This window comes from Tamandua tetradactyla, chromosome 3 (genome assembly GCF_023851605.1).
Source record: "Tamandua tetradactyla isolate mTamTet1 chromosome 3, mTamTet1.pri, whole genome shotgun sequence".
NCBI classification, from domain to species: Eukaryota; Metazoa; Chordata; class Mammalia; order Pilosa; family Myrmecophagidae; genus Tamandua; species Tamandua tetradactyla.
Window position 1 is genome coordinate 116,931,143 of NC_135329.1, and position 9,420 is coordinate 116,940,562.

The 9,420-nt window shown below is 41.0% G+C and overlaps 1 non-coding gene across 1 annotated transcript; it reads right to left on the bottom strand.

The window, feature by feature from the left end:
- Positions 1-9,051: 9,051 nt before the first annotated feature.
- LOC143678407 (U6 spliceosomal RNA) lies at positions 9,052-9,158 on the bottom strand. The gene has a single exon (XR_013173219.1). It is a non-coding gene; the product is annotated as a U6 spliceosomal RNA (small nuclear RNA).
- Between the last annotated feature and the right edge of the window lie 262 nt (positions 9,159-9,420).

Below are 9,420 nucleotides of genomic sequence, written 5' to 3' on the forward strand. Positions count from 1 at the left end.
GGTTTTTGTCATGGTCAGATTCATGTGTTTACTTGGCCAAGTGGTGGTACCTGTTTGTCTGGTTGGGCAAATGCTGGCCTGTCTGTTGCAACGATGACATTTCATACAATTAGATCATGATCATGTTGCTGTATCTACAGCTGATTCCACTTGTAATCAACCAAAGGGGAGTGCCTTCTGTAATGAGTGATGCTTATTCTAATCATGGGAAGCCTTTTAAGGAAGATTCAGAAGAGACAGGCTCATTCTTGTTCAGCTGGTGAGCCTCTCCTGTGGAGTTCATCCAGACCCTCCATCAGAGTCATCAGCTTCACAACCTGCCCTGTGAATTTTGAATCTGCTTTCCCACAGTCACATGAGACACTTTTATAAATTTTATGTTTGTGAGTGTTCCCTGTTGATTCTGTTTCTCCAGAGAACCCTAACTAATACAGTTTTCTACTCTGATTGGATTAAAAGGCAATCTAAGGAATCTGAGGAATCTGACTGTGTTCCCACGGTCAAGTGAGATACTTTTATAAATTTTGTATTTGCAGGTGTTTCCTGTTGATTTTGTTTCTCTAGAGAAACCTAACTAATGCAACTTGGTACCAGGAGTGGTTCTTAAGAAGCAGAATCTTAAAAATGGGTTTTTATGATTGGTTTTCTACTCTGACTGGACTCAAAGGCACTAAGGACTCCAATTCCCATAATCAGAATGACATTCCCAATCCATGGAATGAGTTGGCAAAAGAAATAGTCAAAATATCACCGTTCAGTTCTCCTAATGCTTCACTTGTACAAAGACAGGTTCTGGGGGAAAATTCACTCATTTACAATGTAAACTGAAATTTCAATGTTGTATGGCATCAGCCATTAAAGTGAGGGCATTGATTGCAAAGGAGTGGAACCCTGAAAAATGGGATGGTGACATATGAATTGATGATGATGTTGAGGGTGAGGTCGAAACCCTAGGTCATGCTGAGTCTTCTCTAGATAACCCTGTAATAGTTTGTCCTGAGTGACATAACCACCCCACCTCTAGCCTTCCTTGAGGAATTGGGCACTCAACCTCCTCCTGAAGGGATTAGCCCTAGAGTGATTAATCATGTTTCACCAGATGAAACTGCAAATGAATACCCTGAAGCAAATGGCTTAGAATATATTTCTAATTCTTTTCATGACCCACCCCCATCATCCCTCATTTCTCCCAGACCTATAACTAGACTAAAGTCCCAATGGTCCTCTAAAGGTGAGGTACAAAGCATCACACAAGAGGAGGTATGTTATACTCCAAAAGAACTGTGTAAGTTTTCCAATTTATATAGGCAGAAATCAGGGGAATATATGTGACAATGGGTCTCAATGGTGTGAGATAATGGTTGCAGAAATATAAGGCTGGATCAGGCTGAATTTATTGATATAGGCCCACTACGCAGAGATTCTGCATTCAATGTTATAGCTCAAAGGGTTAGAAAAGCTATTAACAGTTTGTTTGGATGGTTGGTTGAAACATGGATAAAAAGGTGGCTGACATTACCTGAGGTTGAAATGCCAGAACTGCCCTGGTGTAGTGTAGATGAGGGAATCCAGAGGCTTAGAGAGACTGAAATATTAGAGTAGATGTATCATGCAAAGCCTGCTCTTACATCCCAGGAATGTCTGGAGGATGCACCTTTTACCAGAACAGGGAGAAATAAATTTGTGAGACTAGCACCATCATCCCTGAAGAGCTCTGTAGTTGTACTTCTCTGTAGGTCAGATATTACTGTAGGAACTGCTGTCACTGAGCTGGAATCCTTAAGCACAATGGGGATGATGGGATCTTGAGTTGGCAGAAGCCAGGTGGCAGCACTTAATCACCAAAGACAGGGTAGACGTGGCTATTATAATAGACAGCAAACTCAAAGCAGGAGTCAAAATTATATGACTTGCAGAGATTTGTGTCATTGGCTTGTAAATAATGGGTATCTAGAAATACAATAGAAGGGCAGTCTACTAAATTTGTGTTCGAGCTGTATAAGCAAATGAGTTCTAGTTCAAGGGAACAGAGTCTAACCTGAATTACAAAAACACAGAATCACTGCCTCTTAATCAATTTCCAGACTTGAGACAGTTTACAGGCCCTGAGCCCCTTGAATGAAGGGGAGGCCAGATCCCTTTGTGGCAGAACCATGTTACACTGTCATAAATTTATACTGTTAATCTTCCTCCAAGCCTTCCTCAAGGAGACCGATGGCCTTTTACCAGGGTAACTGTGCATTGGGGAAAAGGAAATGATCACATATTTCAGGGATTATTAGACACTGGTTCAGAAGTGACATTAACTCCAGGGGACCCAAAATATCACTTTGGTCTACCAGTCAGAGTGGGGGCTTGTGGGGACTTATGGAGGCCAGGTGATCAATGGAGTTTTAGCTCAGGTCCATCTCACAGTGAGTCCAGTGGGCCCCTGGACCCATTCTGTAGTTCTTTCCTCAGTTCTCAAATGTATAATTGGATTAGACATACTGAACAACTGACAGAATCCCACACTGGCTCTCTAACTTGTGCAGTGAGGGCTGTTATGTTAGGAAAGGTCAAGTGGAAGCCACTAGAATGCCCCTACCTAGGAAAATAGTAAATCAGAAGCAATACCAGGTTCTTGGAGGGATTGCAGAGATTACTGCCACTCTTAAGAACTTGAAAGGTGGAGGAGTGGTGATGCCCACCACATCCCCATTCAACTTTTCTATTTGGCCTGTGCAGAAAACACATGGGTCTTGGAGAATGACAGTGGATTGTCATAAGCTAAACCAGGTGGTAACTCCAATTGCAGCTGCTGTTCCAGATGTGGTATCATTGCTTGAGCAAATCAGCACATCCCCTGGTACCGGGTATGCAGCTATTGATCTGGCAAATGCTTTTTTCTCAATAGCTATTAGTAAGGACCACCAGAAACAGTTTGCTTTCAGCTGGCAAAGTCAGCAATATACTTTCACTGTCCTACCTCAGGGGTATATCAACTCTCCAGCCCTATGTCATAATCTTGTCTGCAGGGAACTTGATCATTTCTCCCTCCCAGAAGACATCACACTGACCCATTATCTTGATGATATCATGTTGATTGGAACTAGTGAGCAAGAAGTAGAAACTGCTCTAGGCTTATGGATAAGGCATTTACATGTCAGAGGATAAGAGACAAATCCAACAAAAATACAGCAGCCTTTCACCTCAGTGGAATTTTTAGGTGTCCTGTGGTGTGGGGCATGTTGAGATATCCCTTCCAAGGTGAAGGAGAAGTTGCTGCATCTGGCCCCTGCTACAACCAAACAAGAGGCACAATGTCTAGTTGGTCTCTTTGGATTTTAGCAACAACATATTCCTCATTTGGGTGTGCTACTCTGGCCCATTTATCAAGTGAACAGAAAAGCTCATTTTGAGTGGCAACCTGAAAAACCAGAGACTCTGCAACAGGTCCAGGATGCTGTACAAGCTATTCTGCGACTTGGGCTGTATGATCCTGCAGATCCAATGGTGTTGGAAGTTAAAGTGGCAAATAGAGATGCTGTTTGGAGCCTTTGGCAAGCCCCTATAGGAGAATCGCAATGTAGGCTCTTAGGATTTTGAAGCAAACCTTACCATCTGCTGCAGATAACTACTCTCCTTTTGAAAAACAGCTTTTGGCCTGCTACTGGGCCTAAGTAGAGACTGAATGCTCAACCATGAACCACCAAGTTACCATGAGACCTGAGTTGCCTATCATGAGCTAGGTGTTGTCTGACCCACCAAGCCATAAAGTTGGGCGTGCGCAGTAGCACTCTATTGTAAATGGAAATGGTATATATGAGATAGGGCCAAAGCAGGTCCTGAAGGCACAAGTAAATTACATGAAGAAGTGGCACAAATGACCATGGTCTCCACTCCTGCCACAATACCTTCTCTTTCCCAGAACAGAACTATGGCCTCTTGGGGAGTTCCTTACAGTGAATTGACTGAAGAAGAGAAAACTTGGGCCTGGTTTACAGATGGTTCAGCACAATATGCAGGTACCACCTGAGAATGGACAGCTGCAACATTACAACCCCTTTCTGGGGTGTCCTTGAAGGACAGTGATGAGGGGAAATCCTCCCAGTGGGAAGAACTTTGAGCAGTGCACCTTGTTGTTCATTTTGCTTGGAAGGAGAACTGGCCAGAGGTGTGTTTGTATACGGACTCATGGGCTGTTGCTAATGGTTTGGCTGGATGGTCAGGGACTTGGAAAGACCATAATTGGAAAATTGATGACAAAGAGGTCTGGGGAAGAAGTATATGGATAGACCTTTTTGAGTGGGCTAAAAACATGAAGATATTTGTGTCCCATGTGAATGCACACCAGAGGGTGATTTTAGCAGAGGAAGGTTTTAATAATCAATTGGGTAAGGTGACCCATCCTGTGGATACCAGTCAGCCTCTTTCCCCAGCAACTCCTGTCATTACCCAATGGGCTCATGAACAAAGTGGTCATGGTGGTAAGGATGGAGGTTATGTATGGGCTCAGCAACATGGACTTCTACTCACCAAGGATGTCTTGGCTACAGCCACTGCTATGTGCCCAATATGACAGCAAAAGAGACCCACACTGATCCCCCAATAGGTGCCATTCCCAAAGTGACCAGCCAGCTACATGGTGGCAGGTTGATTTCATTGAACCACTCCCTGCATGGAAGGGGCAGTGATTTGTTCTAACTGGAATAGATACATACTCTGGATATGGGTTTGCTTTCCCTGAACACAATGCTTCTGCCAAAACTACCATCTGTGGGCTTACAGAACGCTGTAACCATTGTCATGGTATTCCACATAGCATTGCTTCTGATCAAGGAACACACTTCACAGCAAATTAAGTGAGAGAATGTGCACATGCTCATGGAATTCTCTGGTCTTACCATATTCCCCATCATCCAGAAGCAGCTGAATTGATAGAACAGTTGAATGGCCTTTTGAAAACTCAATTGCAGTGCCAACTAGGTGGCAATACCTTGAAAGACTGGGGTAATATCCTCTAGGAAGCTGTATATACTCTGAATCCGCATCCGCTGTATGGTGCCATTTCTCCCATAGCCAGGATCCATGGGTCCTGGAACCAAGGGGTGGAAATGGGAGTGGCACAACTCCCCATTACCCCTAGTGATCCACTAGGAAAAATTATGCTTCCTGTCTCTGCAACACTGAGCTCTGCTGGTCTACAAGTTTTAGTTCCAAAAGGGTGTGTGCTTCCACCAGGGGAAACAACAATGATTCCACTGAACTGGAATCTAAGACTGCCACCTGGTCACTTTAGGCTACTCATGCCCCTGGATCAACAAGCCAAGAAAAGGATTACATTATTGGCTGGGGTGATTGACCCTGATCAGGGCGAAATAGGACTGCAACTACACAATGGAGGTAAAGAAGATTTTTCTTGGAATACAGGAGATCCCCTAGGGCGTCTTTTAGTACTACCATGCCCTGTGATTAAAATCAATGGAAAACTGCAACAACCCAATCCAGGCAGGGCTCCCAATGGCTCTGAAACTTCAGGAATAAAGGTTTGGGTCACCCCATGAGGCAAAGAACTACAGCCAGCTGAAGTGCTTGCTGAAGATAAAGGGAACATGGAATGGGTAGTGGAAGAAAGTGATAAATATGAACTGTGACCATGTGATCAGTTACAGAAATGAGGACTGTAATGCTGTTTTGTTCATGTTATACTATTTAAGTTGTAAGATATCAAGTTTAAGAATGAATATTACCCAAGGACTAGCACCCTATTCTGGAGAGATTTAATGTGTTTCCAGTTATATGGAGGACAGTCGAATAGTGTTAGGTGAAAGCAAAAATATGTTTTATTGTTTTTTTGTTTAGAAATTAGGTATGGTTTAAGATAACATGTGTAACTGCCAAGTTGACAAGTGGGGGACTGTCATGGTCAGGTTCATGTGTCAACTTGGCCAAGTGGTGGTACCTGTTTGTCTGGTTAGGCAAGTGCTGGCCTGTCTGTTGCAATGAGGACATTTCATAGAATTAAAACATGCTCACGTCAGCTGTATCCACAGCTGACTCCATTTGTAATCAGCCAAGGAGAGTGTCTTCTGCAATGAGTGATGCTCAGTCTAATCACTGGAAGCCTGTTAAGGAGGATTCAGAAGAGACAGACTCTCTTCCTGCTTTGGCTGGTGAGCCTCTCCTGTGGAGTTTGTCCAGACCCTTCATTGGAATCATCAACTTCACAGCCTGCCCCACGGGTATTGGACTCTGTGTTCCCATGGTTACGTGAGACACTTTTACAAATTTTATATTTGCTAGTTTTTCCTGTTGAATCTGTTTCTCTAGAGAACCCTAACTAATACAGCATGTTTATTGGTTATCTTTCTCTTGGGAACAATGAAATTATCTAAAATTGAGAATATTGGTGGTCATGAATTTTGACATTATACATGATGCCCAATGAATGGAGATGGCTGAAAGATGTACTGACTGAGAAGTAAATTGTCAAGCAATGTTGTATACATGTGATCGAATATCATGCTGCCACAAAAAGAAATGAAATTGTGAGGCATACAATAGCATAAAGGAATCTGTGGGATATTTTGAGTGGCAAAATAACCCAGAAACAAAAGAGCGAATAGTGTATGTCTCATTTAGAAAATATTTACAAGAAAATTGGGGCCTAGATTGTAAGCTCTTATAGCAATCACATTTAGTCTTGAGTAGTAATTGTTATTTTGGATTTTGAGAGGCTGTTTTATATATGTATAACTTGTCATTTAGAGATAAGAATGAAGCTGATCAGGTCAGGATTAAAGTAATTCAGAATACAGGGTAAAGAAGACTTGTCTGTATTTTAGAATCTCATCTATACTTTGAGACCAAAGGAATAAAGATTTATTTTGTCCAGAACCTAAATTTTCTGTAGCACATAATCTAACTCAAACTGTCTGGAGACTTCATTTAAACAATCCAAACACAGGGTACCCAGGATAAGAACAAGGGCCTTTAATCTTGTATAGCTTAATGTAATCTCTCGATAAATACAAAATGTATTAAGCAGATAATCAAAATGTGTTGGTAAAGGCCTTTGATGGATGGGAGAAAAAATATGAAACTATTGAACTTTACCACCAGGGAACCCCTTGATACTATGTCAAACATTAGGGACATCCAAGTCAATAGGCCAAGCCCTTGATCTTGAGGCTTGCTCCTGCGAAGCTTATGCATATAGCAGAGAAATTTAGCCTACTTATAGGTATGCCTAAGAGTTACCTCTGGAGGATCTCTTTTGTTGCTCAGATGTGGCCTCTTTTTTAGCCCAATTCTGCAAGTAAAATCATTGCCCTCCCCCTTACGTGGGACATGACATCCCGGGTTGTAAGTCTCTCTGGTGGTATGGGAGATGACTCCCAGGGATGAGCCTGGCCCTGGCAATATGGAATCAACAATGCCATCATGACCAAAAGTGGAAAAATAAGTGTAACAAATAAGGTATCAGTGACTGAGAGAGTTCAAATAGAGTCAATGGGCTATTCTGGAGGTCACTCTTACGCAAGCTTCAGTTAGACTGTGCTACCTATCATAGCTTGCCAAACCCAACCAAAATCATTCCTGCCAATAATAAAGGACACTCAGGGCATTATATAAGATTCTACAAAGTTCCATGCACTTGGGTAACTTTCCAGAAACACACAACCTCCAGATGTGTGCTTGGACCCGTTAAGTCCTGAAATGCAGAGAGCCAGACTCTCTAGAACATCAGCTAGTCCCATCCCCTCATCCCATATCATCAACAGCCCCTTGCAACATGAAAAAAATTGGTGGAGTTATATAGAGAAGGTAGGACTGAACAAATGAGTATGATTGCCGAATCAGTATCTTAAAGCAGCTAGAAGTGAAAATCTAAAATTGTGGAATTGTAACCCGTTCCAAACTCTGAAATCTGTTCTACAACTAATTGTTGCAATGTATTTTGAAATTTATTGCTTTTTTTGTGTGTATATGGTATTTCTCATAAAAAAGTTCATTGTGATCATACATGTATAGCTATATGATAAAAAATGAATGTGTGATTAAATGATGACTGAAATCTCTTCCAATTTAAATCTTTTTGCCTTTACAAATTACTGATAAATAAGAATTTATTAAACTACATAAAAAAGCCAATGTGTGATTTAAAAAAATAAAGATATATGTGGGCCAATATAGTTTTATTTTTTTCTGAAATATTTATTTGGGATGGATTCACTTTGAATTAAAATTTTTAAAAATTAGAAAGGGAACAACTACTGAAGGAAAACAACATTTGAACCTAAGAACTATGAAAATTAGCTACTCTGAAAGGGGCTGTAAAGTGTTGTATGTATCACATAATATATGAGTAAGGCACTTCAGATTCTCCACATTTCTAAGCCTTGTCTTTGCTTAGTTTCATCCTCCATCAAATTTATTGTCGCCAAAGCAAGAATTGGTGAGTTATATAGATTATGATGTAGAAAAAGAAGCCAAAGGAGTTTAATGACCACTCATTTTCTACTTAAGTAGTTAAGGCTGGGGAAGAGTTGAATTAAAAAAGAAGTACACTTTTGGAGGAAACTATAGTATTAAAGTGCAATAACTAAGGGCATGAACAAGTGTGCCATTACTGGAGCCAGACTGTGTTTAAATTCTTTACCACATTAGCTCTGTGACCATGGGGAGGTTACTTAACCTTTCTGATCCTCAGTTTTCTTAATAGTAAGATGGAGCTGCAAATAGGACTTATTGAGATTTGTAGGTGGTAAATTAAATAATGTATGTAAAATACCTCTCAATAGAAAGTAGCCAACAATTATAACTATTGGACTACCATTATTGTTAATTGTTCTGCTGCTCAAAGAGGTCCATGAAGGATCCACAAGGCAGCATGTTTTATTTTTTAATACCTCAAGCATTTGTCCCAGTCAGCCCCTTAAAAAATAAATTTCCTCAAGAAATATGAGAAGAAAAATTTTTGGTTAACACCAAAGCAAAAGCTTATAATGTCTTAAAAAAATGTTCTTCCTTAAGCCTAACTAAACTTTAATTTTGGATTTCTTTTTAAAAAATATGGAATGCTTCATAAATTTGCATGTCATCCTTACACAGGGGCCATGCTAATCTTCTCTGTTTCATTCCAATTTTAGTGTATGTGCTGCTGAAGCAATCACAAAGCGTTCCAGTTTTGTGTTGCTGTTTTTGCATGGGCAGGCACCGGGGAATCGAACCTGGGTTTCTCGTATGGCAGTGAGCCACCATCGCCGCCCCTGGATTTCTTTTTTGCCCATTTTACCAGAATCTGTCTTCTGTGGAAATGAAAAGCAATGACCTTATTCATTAAAGTCATACGTGGAAATCGGTAAATCAAGGAAGATTCATTGGAGAAAAAAATTCAAGACTCCCCAGGGGCAATCCAAGAAGGATGGCTTTCAC